Source organism: Atractosteus spatula, chromosome 5 (assembly GCF_055471065.1).
Source record: "Atractosteus spatula isolate fAtrSpa1 chromosome 5, fAtrSpa1.hap1, whole genome shotgun sequence".
Taxonomy (NCBI): Eukaryota; Metazoa; Chordata; class Actinopteri; order Semionotiformes; family Lepisosteidae; genus Atractosteus; species Atractosteus spatula.
The window spans coordinates 50,611,240-50,626,029 of NC_142710.1; the positions used below are offsets into that span (position 1 = coordinate 50,611,240).

The 14,790-nt window shown below is 39.1% G+C and overlaps 1 pseudogene; it reads left to right on the forward strand.

Annotated features, from left to right (window-relative positions):
- The first annotated feature begins 871 nt into the window (after positions 1-871).
- LOC148835217 (uncharacterized) overlaps positions 872-14,790 on the forward strand; it is a 40,607-nt pseudogene continuing 26,688 nt past the window's right edge.

The following is a 14,790-nucleotide window of genomic DNA, read 5'->3' on the forward strand; positions in this document are numbered from 1 at the left end:
CAATTTTTAGTATTTTGATTTGAACAATTTTTGCTGCTTCCTTTTCCTGTTTATATTACATCTTTCTGATCTAATGTGGACACCAAGGTTTCCTCTTAGGAGGGTCAGTTTTTTTTTTTCAGGGAAAACCTTTTATTACTTGGTGTGTGGAAGGGGAGCAATCATCCTTCACAAATACATTTTGTCAGCAGTCCACCATAAAAGATTTTAATCACATTTACTGATGGATGGCTACTGACAATCCTGTAAAGAGTCTGGTCTTCACAGATTTAAAGTTTTTGCCCCTTTATTCTCTTATAAAAAACAGTCAAGATTGTGTAACTTTACTGTAAGAGTGTTAAAAAATTAATGCATTTTGCTGGAAGTGTAGTGTGCCCAAGATCAATATAATACTCTAATTGACCTGAAATCAAAACTGGATGTGCAAAAGGAATTCCAGAAAAAAAAAACACTGGTATACTAAGAGTCTTATCACTTTTTAACTTTTATGTCATGTTTACTTTCAGTCAGCAAAAACACAAACCAAGTGAATGTGCACTTAAAATCTCTCCACCTGCTCCTGTATGCTTTTAACATACCTTGATGCTACAAAATGCACACATATAAAATTTATCACATCCGACACACAAAGCACTTAAAATACGGCACTTAAAAAAGCTCTACCTAAAAATAAAAAAAAACTGATAATAGGTTTTGTAAAATGAACAAAGTCTGATAAATCCTACTCATAGAATTGTGTATTATTTCTGGTCAGACCATTTTTCTTAAAGAAATATATAACTCAAAATGCATGCGATAATATTCTCTCACTGGGTAGGGTAAATGTGTGCATATACAGTATACAATGCACACACTTCGCATTAATAATTATATGATTCTCAGCAGCAGCATTCCTCCACCCATCCCCAAGGTCCCTACAGAGATCACTATCTTTGTCCGTTCAAGTCTGCGTTACTCCTGCAAATGCGTTTATTTCATCTTCTCATCTTCCATGAGGCCTCCCTGTGAGATATGGTTTAGAATTTCCTTTATCTGCTGTTGATCCAGTTTTCTTGTCATGTGCTCAGCTCATGGCCATTTTAGTTTCTTTTTCCAATGTCATAGACCCCTGTTTGCTCTCTTTTCCATTAATTTATTTTTCTGTTTAGTCCCATTATCTCCCACATTCATCCTTTCTATGCCTCTTTGTATCGCTCATACTGTAGTTTCTGAATCCTTTGTGCATTCAGACTCCAAGCTACCAAACTGTATATAAACACAGGAGCACAGATGTTTTAGAGGCAACAGAGGGATTTTTTTAGGTGATTCTACATGGTCCAAATACTGTACATGTACTGTAAATTCTAACTTTTTAGTTACATTTTAATTAACGTCTACATTATTACTATGTTTTCTACCATTATTAAAAATGTTATAAAGAGTTCTAAAGGGTGTTACATGCCCATAACCATAAGGTTTAAGTGGATGGTTCAGCGTATGGTCAAGTTTGGATTCTGATATTAACAACCAATCAGTCTACAATACAAGTTCAGCATGATCACATTTATGTAACTCCAATAATGAGCTGAATCTTTTCTTTAACAGATTCGATACAGAGTCCGCTGTCCATTCACCTCACAGGCCTTCACCCCAGGCACCCTCTTCATGTCCTCAGTCACCCCATCATGAGATCCCTCCTACTCCTACTCCATCTTCCCCTGCCGTCCTCAGCCTATCCATCACAGCTGACCAGGTCAGAAGGGAGTTGAGGAGACTCCATGCAGGGAAGGCAGACGGTCCTGATGGTGTCAGCTCCAGGATGCTAAAGATCTGCACGGACCAACTGGGTTCAGTGCTGCAGTACATCTTCAACCTGAGCCTGAGATTAGAAAGGGTTCCGGTGCTCTGGACATCCTGCCTGGTACCAGTACCCAAAAAGGGGCACCCTAAACTCTTGAATGACTACAGACCAGTGGCACTGACATCACACCTAATAAAAACTCTGGAAAGGCTTGTACTGGACCACCTCAGAACCCTGGTGAGTACAGCACTGGAACCCCTGCAGTTCGCCTACCAGTCACACTTGGGAGTGGAGGATGCAGTCATCTATCTGCTACACAGAGCTAACTCACACCAGGAGAAGACGAGGAGCATTGTGAGAGTTATGTTCTTTGACTTCTCTAGTGCCTTTAACACCATCCATCCACCTTTACTGAGAGATAAGCTAAGGGTGGCGCAGGTGGACACTCCCCTGGTGTCCTGGATTATAGACTATCTGACCTGCAGGGCACAGTATGTACGGCTACAGAGCTGTGTGTCCGAACAGATTGTTAGCAGTACTGGGGCTCCACAGGGGACTGTCCTTGCTCCATTACTGTTCACCTTTTACACCTCTGACTTCAGGTGCAACTCTGAGGCATGTCATCTGCAGAAGTTTTCGGATGACTCTGCAATCGTGGGCTGTATTAGAGAGAGGAGGGAGGAGGAATATAGGAGCTTGATTACCAACTTTGTGGAGTGGTGTCATCTTAACCATCTCCAGCTAAACACCAGCAAGACCAAAGAAATGGTCCTGGATTTTCGAAGGAATAAGTCTCCGCTGAACCCTCTTTCCATCCAAGGTGAGGACATAGAGGGGGTGCAGTCCTACAAGTACTTAGGGGTACACCTGGATTATAAGATGGAGTGGTCTGGTAACACTGATGCCCTGTACAAGAAAGGTCAGAGCTGACTCTATTTTCTCAGGAGGCTCAGGTCCTTTGGTGTGTGTGGAACACTGCTACACATTTTTTATGAATCGGTGGTGGCAGCGGCCATATTCTACGCTGTTGTGTGCTGGGGCAGCAGCATCATGACAAGAGATGCAAATTAATTTATTTGCTCGTCTATGGACAGCATGTTGCTCCATTGTACTTTTGGACACTCAATCTGTATATGCCTATGCACATTTTGCACATATTATATTGTTTTTACAGTGACATATGATCATATTTTGCACACACCTATGTATTTATTTGATTTTATATTTATTTTGTATTACTGTACGTATTCTAATATTTCGTCTATCCTGTCCTGATGTCTGTTTTTTTTTTTTTGCTTGTCTTGGGCTGTTGTAACACATCAATTTCCCTTCGATAAAGTAAAATAAAGTCTTATCTATCTATTTAATGCTTTATAAATATGTTTTAATTTAAAAAACATTTAGACATGCTATCTGGACTCAGGTCCATTGACTAGAATATATCAATTCAAAATACTTTACATGTACATGTGTGTGAACATGTATACTGTACATACTGTAGTTGCACTTAGGTCTTTTGAAATATCCTTTCATAGGGATACTTTGAAACTAGTATCCCTTGACAATGTAGCATAGCATTGTATTTTCAGAAAAAGTGCACTTCTTGAGGAGCAGTCATTATTGCCTTTGCCAAATGCCAAACCCTTTTTTTAAGATTACACAATTTGACATTTAAATAGAAACTCAAATGATTTATGCAAATACAATTTTTTCAGTTTTTTGTGGATGAAGTTAGAACAGTGGGTGCTCATAATTGTTAATTTTTCATAACCTGGATAATAAGGTAAGATCAAAGTAATGAGAAGTGGGAATAACAGCCCTCTGTTGCAATTAATAATTTCAGTTTCAAATTTTAATTTGGAACTTTAAGAATAGAATTCCCAAACAACCATCAGCAGGTCTTAAGGATTCAAACAGATGGGATAGATTTTTTCCTAACCAATTTTCCACATTTTCTTAAAAAATATGGTAAAATTATGTTAAGTTACAATACATAAAAATTACAATACACATCAATTCTTTCCCTCTTTACTTAGTTGTGTTTTTCCATGAACATCTAAACTGGCTCACCTGTGCACTGCTTTCAGGAAGCAAATCAGTTCCATTATCTCATTTACCTGTCAGTTCATCATGTTAATCATGCAGTTCATCTGCATAGCAGATTTTTCCAAAAGAAACAGAACTGCTTCCATCTTTGAAATGTACTTTATGTTCAGAAAACACTCTGATAAATGTCTTTTCAGAATTGTGAATACTAAGCCACTGGTAATGACCCTCTACAATTAAAATACAACTTTTGTAAATTTGTAAATTCATCCTGCAGTTCACATCTGGCAACCCACTGAAGCTAAGCAGGTGTGATCCTGGTAAGTACCTGGATGGGAGACCTCCTGGGAAAAACTAAGGTTGCTGATGGAAGAGGTGTTAGTGGGGCCAGCAGGAGGCATTCACCCTTCAGTCTATGTAGGTCCTAATGCCCCAGTATAGCGATGGCGACACTATACTGTAAACAGGCGCCATCCTTCGGATGTGACCTAAAACCGAGGTCCTGACTCTCTGTGGTCATTAAAAATCCCAGGGCGTTTCTTGAAAAGAGTAGGGGTAGAACCATGGCGTCCTGGCCAAATTTCCCATTGGCCTTTACCAATCATGGCCTCCTAATAATCCCCCTCTATTAAAATGGCTTCATCACTCTGTTCTCCTCCCCACTGAGAACTGGTGTGTGGTGAGCATTCTAGTGCACTATGGCTGCCGTCGCATCATCATCTAGGTGGATGCTGTACGTTGATGGTGGTGGAGGAGAGTACCCATTGTCTGTAAAGCGCTTTGAGTGGAGTGTTCAGAAAAGCGCTATATAAGTGTAAGTAATTATTATTAATTAATTTTAATTTGTAATTTTTCTAAACATTGACCAAGGGTCTGAATTAATTGTTATAAGGGTGTAAAGCAGTGAACAAATGACCTCATTATTCTTTCACAAAACTGCATTGGAACCAAAAGGTTGAGTGTCTTGGTGCTATTAAAGTTGATACCATCAATAAAGAAAAAGATTAAAACCAAATGCAACTAAAAACTCTGGTAATAAATGAAAAAATGTACAGAAACTTCACAAATAAATCCTTTTGCTTTGTAATTATTCTGTCACCCACTACTTGACTACTCTGATTAGTTCTTCTCTTCTCTCACTCCTGTTGTCACCCTTCACCAAAAACTCTGCTCTATGTTTCTTTCTACTTTTGTTTCCTTTAGGTTCTCAGAGATTTTAATGATACTGTAATGAGATTTTAATGAGAAATGACACCAACCAAGTTTTCCATCACGCCTGCCTAGGTACAGTATCTAACATCTTACCCTTTATGACATAACTTCCTAAAAAACTAATAATGCCTCAGGAGGCTCCTTCCTTCCATTCATCTTTTCCCTTTTTCTTCCCTTCATTATTTTAGCTACTCCTTGGTTAACATATCATTCTGAATAAAGGAATAAAATTGCTTATCCTGTGGCTAGACAGGCCTCTGCCAAGCTGTGTTAGGCAAAATTTCTAAACATTCCTAAACACATTTTTCTTGTTGGGCATTAGTCCTCATGAACTACCTCGATGACTAGTTCAAACAAAAATTAATAGGGACTCTTCCACCTCCCTGTCTGCTTCTTCTTTACAGCTTCACCTATCCACTCACCTCTTACCTTGCATAGAACCAGATTAAAACAGAAGCCCTACACACATAAGCAGGGCTCCCTCGCTTATATATTGCTAACAGCTATACACATTAAAAGAAACCATTGACTAGATACAAAACATGAACGCATAGATATTATTATATAACTAACTCTACACTCAGTTACAAAAATACTGATAGAAAATAGGTTTGTCATTATATCAGAATGAATCTGAAACAGACTGAAATTATGGTCCTAAATAAAGTTTGGATTGAAAGCAATTTTAAAAAATAGAAGTATGCTGGTGAAATACAGCACATTTCAGTTCAATTCAATTCAACTTTATTTATTATTATACTTACAGTACACTGGTGCATAGTATAGTGAAAAGTGTTTCTCATTAGTCTCTCAGGTGCAGTATATAAATAGAACAGAAGACAAGACAATAGACAGTAATATAATAACAATAACAGTATAAACAACAGTATGGTGCTAGTCAAAAACTGTGCAAATACGTAAACAGAGAAAGTACTGTATATAAACAGGACAAAAACAGTGCAAAAGTAATTCGGCGAACAGTGCAAAAATAATACGGTGATTAATAAATAGTACCACTAGTACAGTTGTAAGTACAATTTCGGCTTACATTCAGTTGTCGTGTATGTAGTGGTGTTGGAGTACAGTCATTCTGCGTACAGGAAGAAGTGAGGAGAGATCATAGTATGGTGGGAGGGAGTGGGGGCGTCACCAGTTTGACAGCTCTGGGGAAGAAGCTATTTTGGAGTCTAGGTGTGTGCGACTAGAGCATCCAGAACCTTCTACCAGATTGTAGGGGGACAAACAAGTTATGACTGGGATGAGTGGGGTCAGACATAATTTTGGTGGCTTTTTTCAGACTCCTGCTGTTGTAGATTTCCTGGATGGATGGTAAGGCACGGCCGATGATGTGTTGGGCAGTTTTGACCACCTGCTGCAGTGCCTTAGGGTCGGATGCGATGCAGATGCCGTACCAGACTGTGATGCAGCTGGTCAGTATGCTCTCCACCATACATCTGTAGAGGTTGGTGAGGATCCGTGGATGCAGGTGTATTTTCTTCAGCCTTCTCAGGAAGTAAAGCTGTTGTTGTGCCTTCTTGATGAGACTGGAGGTGTTGAGTGCCCATGTGAGGTCCTTAGAGATGTGAACACCTAGGAATTTGAAGTTATTCACCATCTCCACCGCAGACCCTTTGATGTAGATGGGGGAGTGGACTTTTCCTTGTCTCCTGAAATCAACGATCAGCTCTTTGGTTTTGCTGATGTTGCAACATAGGTTGTTGGTTCGGCACCAGTGTACAAGTTGTTTTATCTCCTCCCTGTGGGTAGTCTCATTATTGTCAGTGATCAGGCCCACGACTGTGGTATCGTCAGCATACTTGATGATGGTGTTTGTGCTGAACTTGGCAGTACAGTCGTGGGTGAACAGGGAGTAAAGCAGTGTGCTGAGCACGCAGCCTTGAGGGGCACCGGTGTTAAGGGTGAGCATGTTGGAGATGAGGTTGCCAATCCTGACAGTCTGGGGTCTGCTGGTGAGGAAGTCTAGGATCCAGCTACAGAGGGTGGTATCTAAACCCAGAGCCCTGAGCTTGGTAGCAAGTTTTATGGGTATGATGGTGTTAAATGCTGAGCTAAAGTCAATGAACAGCATTCTTCTATAGGTGTTCTTTTTATCCAGGTGGGTTAGTGTGGTGTGTAAAGCTATAGAGATTGCATCCTCCATGGAGCGGTTTGTGCAATAGGCAAACTGGAGAGGATCAAGTGTTTTTGGAATGCTGGCTTTAATATGTGTGGAATAAGTAGTTTTTCAAAGTACTTCATTATGATGGGACTGAGTGCAATAGGGCAGTAGACGTTCAGGCATGTGGTTGCTGATTTTTTTGGTACTGGCACAATGGTGGTTGTCTTGAAGCAGCTAGGTACAGTAGCCTGGGCCAAGGAGAGGTTGAAGATGTCAGTACAGACATCAGCTGTTATGCCACGCCCCCGGAGGAATTGGCATTCCACCTCACATTCCAGCACGGTTCCCAATTAGCCATTTTCCCCAGCCTATTTAATGCTGCCTCACACTCTTCCTTGTGCTCAGTATTAGTGTTTTCCTGGCTAGAGCTGCTCCCAGTCTCATTGTTATTTACTACTTGGTTTTTGGCTTCCTGACCCTGGTTTGTTTTCCGACTATGTCTCCTGGCTTTGGTTTTGGTACTTCTGCTCTCGTTCTGGTTTTGACTCTTGGCTTCCTCACAGTTCACGGCTCCACCTCTGGTTTTTTGTACTTTTGCACCAGCTACTTTACCTATGGCTTTTCTACCTCGGATTGTTCTTTCCACTACGCCTTTTTGGAGTTTGCCTGAGTTTTCTGTATAGGGTTCTCACTACTAATTGGTAACATCAGCTATCTGCCAGGCATATGTTCTGAGTACCAGGCCAGGGATACCGTCATGTCCAGCAGCTTTTTGTGTGTTCACTCTACTTAGTGATTTCCAGACATCTAGCTTGGATAGTGTGGGGAGTGAGGTGGCAGGGGAGCCAGTGGTCCAGGTGGCTAGTTCAGGGTTTTGAGCTTCGAAGCATGCGTAGAAGGTGTTAAGCTTGTTTGGAAGGGAGGGTTCAGTAGCGCTTACAGGGCTTGTTTTGTTCTTGTAGTTTGTAATTTGTATTTATGTCTTGCCACATGCGTCGTGGGTTAGCGTTGGTCTTGTAGTGGTGTTCTATCTGGGATTTGAAGTGTTCCTTGGCAGATTTTATGCCAGCTCTTAATTTTTTCCTTTCCACTCTCTTTCTTCCTCATTACTAGATTTGAAGGCTGCATCACAGGCTTTGAGCAGGGAGCAGATCTCAGTGTTCATCCAGGGTTTTTGATTTGGGAGTTTGCGTATCTTTTTCAATGCTCACAACATCATCAGCACATTTGCTGATGTAGCTGGTGACTGATGATGCATACATGTCGATATTGGTGTGGGATCTGTGGGAGGCTGCACACTCCAGTCTGCACTCAAAACAGTCCTGAAGCATTGATTCTGCCTCTGTGGTCCATGTTTTTACAGTTATAACTGATGCCTTGGTGAGTTTGAGAAGTCGTCTGTAGGCTGGGAGTAGGAACAGAGAGATGTGGTCAGATTGTCCAAGAGGGGGGTGAGGTACTGCTTTGTAAGCGCCGTTAGTATAAATATGGTCTAGTGTGTTGTTTCCTCTAGCTTGGCAGGACTGATTTTAGATTTCCCTGATTAAAATCACCTGCAATAATAAAAACACCATCAGGGTTTGCTGATTCTTGTTAACCAATAGCTTTGGATAGCATTTTGACTGCTTCCTTAGCATCAATGTACATAAAAGAGTCCATATGTTTCTGTTACTAATCTCAGCTCTCCAAAATAGCTTCTGCAAAAATGAAAACTGTTCAATTTGTAGATCAGATGACTGAAACTGCAGTAATTTCCTTATCATCCTTTCCTGTATTTATTTTTAAAATTAACTGTTACAATATGGCTTATTACAACACAATAACTTGGGAATTATCTTTGCGTAAGGACAGTCTGGTGCACATTGGTGGAGACAAGTTGCCCTTAAGAGCACATCAGATCCCAGAAGTATCACAGGCGACTCCCAAAATATATGTAAATAGTTGTCATTCATACAGTATTTTACAAAAAGGACTTAGAACAATCTTCATCTGCACCTGACATCGTGTTCTGTATGCAATTGTAGAATAGACTAAAATGTAGTGCACTTTCTAGAACAAAAATAACATTTCCAAGGACAATATTCAGAACAATATACTGTAAATTTGACTCCTCAAAATCCTAATCATTAAACGGTCTACTTAATTTTATTCACAGGAAGAACTTTACTCATTGTAAATACTGCTACTGTATATGAAGTTAGATGGTATTTCCCTATATACAGTACACTTTGTTCCTGGAGGAATAACTACCTTTTTTAGCAGCAGCAGAAACTGATCAGGCTGGGTGGCTTGACTGCAGCTAAAAAGATGCTGCAATGGGAGTCACTGCATTGCATCTCCTGTAATCATTGGATCCAGGCCTAACTTGACATTATCTATGCAGAGATCTCTAATGCTTGGATCCAGAGACAGGATGTTGAACAATTTTAAAATAAAATAAATTAAAAATAATTTAAAACTTTTTCAGAGAAAATAATGTATTTTTAAGTATTTTTAGGGTATATATACAGTATATACAGTGGTGTGAAAAAGTGTTTGCCCCCTTCCTGATTTCTTATTTTTTTGCATGTTTGTCACACTGAAATGTTTCAGATCATCAAACAAATTGAAATATTAGACAAAGATAACACAAGTAAACACAAAATGCAGTTTTTAAATGAAGGTTTTTATTATTAAGGGAAAAAAAATCCAAACCTACATGGCCCTGTGTAAATAAGTGATTGCCCCCCCTGTTAAAACATAAATCAACTGTGGTTTATCACATCTTTGGAAAGCTGAGTTCAATTTCTCTAGCCACACCCAGGCCTGATTACTGCCACACCTGTTCTCAATCAAGAAATCACTTAAAAAGGACCTGCCTGACAAAGTGAAGTAGACCAAAAGATCCTCAAAAGCTAGACATCATGCTGCGATCCAAACAAATTCAGGAACAAACGAGAAACAGAGTAATTGAGATTTATCAAGTCTGGAAAAGGTTATAAAGCCATTTCTAAAGCTTTGGGACTCCAGCGAACCACAGTGAGAGCCATTATCCACAAATGGCGAAAACATGGAACAGTGGTGAGTGAGTGGCCAGCCGACCAAAATTACCCCAAGAGCACAGCGACGACTCATCCAAGAGGTCACAAAAAAGCCCACAACAACATCCAAAGAACTGCAGGCTTCACTTGCCTCAGTTAAGGTCAGTGTTCATGACTCCACCATAAGAAAGAGACTGGGCAAAAATGGCCTGCATGGCAGAGTTCCAAGACGAAAACCACTGCTGAGCAAAAAGAACATAAAGGCTCGTCTCAGTTTTGCCAGAAAGCATCTTGATGATCCCCAAGACTTTTGGGAAAATACTCTGTGGACTGACGAGACAAAAGTTGAACTTTTTGGAAGGTGTGTGTCCCATTACATCTGGCGTAAAAGTAACACAGCATTTCAGAAAAGGAACATCATACCAACAGTAAAATATGGTGGTGGTAGTGTGATGGTCTGGGGCTGTTTTGCTGCTTCAGGACCTGGAAGACTTGCTGTGGTAAATGGAACCATGAATTCTGCTGTCTACCAAAAAATCCTGAAGGAGAATGTCCGGCCATCTGTTCGCGACCTCAAGCTGAAGCGCACTTGGGTTCTGCAGCAGGACAATGATCCAAAACGCACCAGCAAGTCCACCTCTGAATGGCTTAAGAAAAACAAAATGAAGACTTTGGAGTGGCCTAGTCAAAGTCCTGACCTGAATCCGATTGAGATGTTGTGGCATGACCTTAAAAAAGCGGTTAAGGCTCGAAAACCCTCCAATGTGGCTGAATTACAACACTTCTGCAAAGATGAGTGGGCCAAAATTCCTCCACAGTGCTGTAAAAGACTCATTGCCAGTTATCGCAAATGCTTGATTGCAGTTGTTGCTGCTAAGGGTGGCCCAACCAGTTATTAGGTTTAGGGGGCAATCACTTTTTCACACAGGGCCATGTAGGTTTGGATTTTTTTTCCCTTAATAATAAAAACCTTCATTTAAAAACTGCATTTTATGTTTACTTGTGTTATCTTTGTCTAATATTTCAATTTGTTTGATGATCTGAAACATTTCAGTGTGACAAACATGCAAAAAAATAAGAAATCAGGAAGGGGGCAAACACTTTTTCACACCACTGTATATGATGGCTATCAAAAGTATTCACCCCCTTTGATGTTTTATATTTTTTGTAATATAATATGGAATCATAATGTATTTAATTGGGATGTTTTGCCATTATTTGAAGAAAATTCTGTATAATGTCAATGAAAATAAATTTTACAAAGGCTCCTAAATTAATTAAATCTAAATGGCCAACAGCCATATCACCCTGCAACTCACAACTGGCAGCCCACTGAAGCTCAGCAGGTGTGAGCCTGGTCAGTACCTGGATGGGAGACCTCCTGGGAAAAACTAAGGTTGCTGATGGAAGAGGTGTTAGTGGAGCCAGCAGGGGGTGCTCATAAAGGTATTTTTGTGCTTTTTTGGTATACAAACACTTTACACTTTACACATGCTTCTGCCATTCTGTTTCCTTCCCCCTAAAAAAAAGACCTCCTTTAACCCCTGGGAATCTCTTTCCCTCTGGCGTGAAAGCTATAGATATTAAGCATTTCTTTCTTTAAACACCTATACATCCAGAACTGTGGATTATGGTTCAATTTATATCTATGTTCATTGTTCTACACTGCTGTGTCTATTTCAATAGGAAAAGTACCTATGATTCACCACCCCTCTGTCATTTTTCCCCTCATCAAGATCCAAACATGTCCAGGGCCCCACTGTTATGTTCACTAGTGAGAAAGAGGCCTACAATATTTTTAATTCCATTGGCTGCACAAATCTCCCAGCCCCACTTTCCACACTTCTACAGCTATTGTGAAGGCAATAATAATTGTTAGCTGTCCAACACCTTTCACTTCAACCCATTCAGCTCCCCAAAAATGACTAGGAAGTTCCCTGTCTACACCCATGAACATTTCCACCCTAGATTTCAAACTCTCTCTACACCCCAAACCCTCAATTTTCCTTTTCTTTTAGACAGCTTCTCTTTTGGATTTTCCTTGAGGCCCCATTTCTTCAATTGGGGACAATTGCAACAAACTCCACCAGCCTGTCACCTTGGACTCTATTTTACTCAAGGTCCTCAATTAGGGTTTCAGGATTGGTCTGTTTTCCTTTCAATGCTTGCCCAGTAGAGAACTGGCTCTCTAGGTATAACTATCCAAAAGTGCTTAGGAAGAAATATCATCGTTATCCAGCTCTGCATAATTCTTCCACTCCTATCATTCACATACAGTACTTAACTCCAGCTTCAATTCCTCTATGCAGTATACAGTCTTTGATCGTGCTATTTATTGGATGAAATGCTTTTAAGATAATGCCTATCAATACACACATCTGTTATCTGTTTAGGTGTTCTAATGAAAAATGTTACTTTATATCTCAGCATCCCTAAACTTTTCTGGAATCCCTGTGTGTGGCACTTACTGCTGAACTGTAGACATACAAAGAACTCTAAAACACCATAAGACAATGGTCTGGAATGCCATTTCATCTGATATCAGTTAATTGAACACAATACTCACATTGTGCACTATGTGACAGTTAAATAATGAAATAAAAATATAATTTATTTAATAAAATAAAAGAATGTTGTTGTGTAGTTATTCAATATGTTGTTTGGTTATATGCTACTGTATCCCTGCTATAGTGTTGACAAAAATGAAGATTTAAAACTTGTGTCATTTGTTCAGCTGTCAACAGAACAGAATATACTTTTAACACCAGTTGCATAAAAAACCCTATGCAAGCAGAATGTATATGCCACAAGCTACATCTTTTAATGCACTGTTACTTATGTTTTCCCTTGTACACCCACACTTTCCCATTCACATCGAGCTGTAGCATTTCATGATTTCAAATAAAGCAAAAATAACTATAAATTTCAAGCTTCTCTTAAATGTGTACAATGTCGTTTGTACACACCACATGCTCCACGTGCACATTCTAGAACTACTTAGAACTAGTTCCTTTGTTACGGAGAGGAAGTAAAAAGAATGAGGCAAAGATTTGCAGTTGATTATTTTACTATCGTAACATATTTTGTCTTTCTGTGTGTTTTATAACTAGTAGTCGAATCCTTAATTTTCAATATTGTTGTAACAGATTTCTAAATATATTTCAACACTACAAATTAAAGGCATAGTTCACACCACTGCATCCAGAAGATTACTCCCAAATATCAACAAAAATCAGATTGCACCAGTTAAGGGCAATAATTAAAGAATACTTTCTGAAGTCACAAAAATCTCAGGTAAATTTTCACTCCTTCTGTCCACAAACAGAAGCTAGAGTAATATTTGTAAGACTTTGGCTGCCACACATTTGAGAGTCACTATTGCAAAGATTAAGCTAGGGATTTTGCTGCAATGGTGTAGATGGGGATGTAGAAGGGATGCGATAGAAATATGTGAAGGGAAATCCTGGGTGTGTGACTTACAGTATATAAGTAGGTCAGAAGTGTATCTTTAAACAGAAAACAAATAACATGTGAATTAAACATCTGTTAGGCACACCTTTACTAAGATTACTTTTGCTTCTCAAATGCCACCCACAGCAAGCAACGCCAAGCATCTTTTCACAATATGAATAATATGAATGGTGGTACACAATAATGTGAAACATTTCCGTGAGCTGTGCAGCTGCTACTCGATTGCTGTACATCTTGTTTGATTTTTAGTAGCAGCTAGTGAAAAGGATATTTGTTTTCTGAATTTTAGAAGTTATTACAGTATATAGTTTCACACAGACATTTGAATCTGCCATTCAGTTAGGCTGCTCTGCAGGTCTCGCCCAAGCCTTATTATATATTCTGACTACTAGCTCTGACATGAGGGGACAAAGACAAAAGACAAACATTTTCAATACTGTTGGATTTTGTGAGTAGCACTTATTAATTTTATATTTTTAAAATATTTTTTTTTCTTTTAAAGTGTCTGATTAACAGAGAACAGGAAGTGTCTCCCTCACCAGGCAAAGCATGAACAAAATGCATGAAGATTAGTGTTGCTTGCTGTGTGTGGTATAGACAAAAAACTACATTTCCTGACATCCCAAACAAGTTAAAGAATTAAATGAAAAATCACAGATATGCATACTCCACATTTACTACAGTGTTAGCTTCATTCTTGCAGCTTGCCTTCATCTAGATACAATTATTTACATCACTGTATTGCAAGCTATTATTAAAATATTAAAATGTTTTGAGAGGTACATTGTTACGATACAAAAAAAGAAAAAACTGCGATTTTTATATTATATATTTACAAATTTATTTACAAAAACAAAACAAAACTATAATTATAATTACAATAATTTATAATGATTAAAGAAAAACACAAAAGTTCACTTATCTAAGAGTCCCTTTGTGTCAATGCGCTTCCGTCACTGTTCTGTAAATTGTTGTTGCTAGGATTTCCCTTTCAATTTGTGTCCACCAAAACAAATGAGGCAAAGTTCAATATCCCTCGATAAACAGTAAATCCAAATATATATTGTATATTCCTGCTCGTAAGTATAAAATTACTTTAAAACAGACTGCTCAAACTCCGACTGTTACTCTCTGGTGAATTC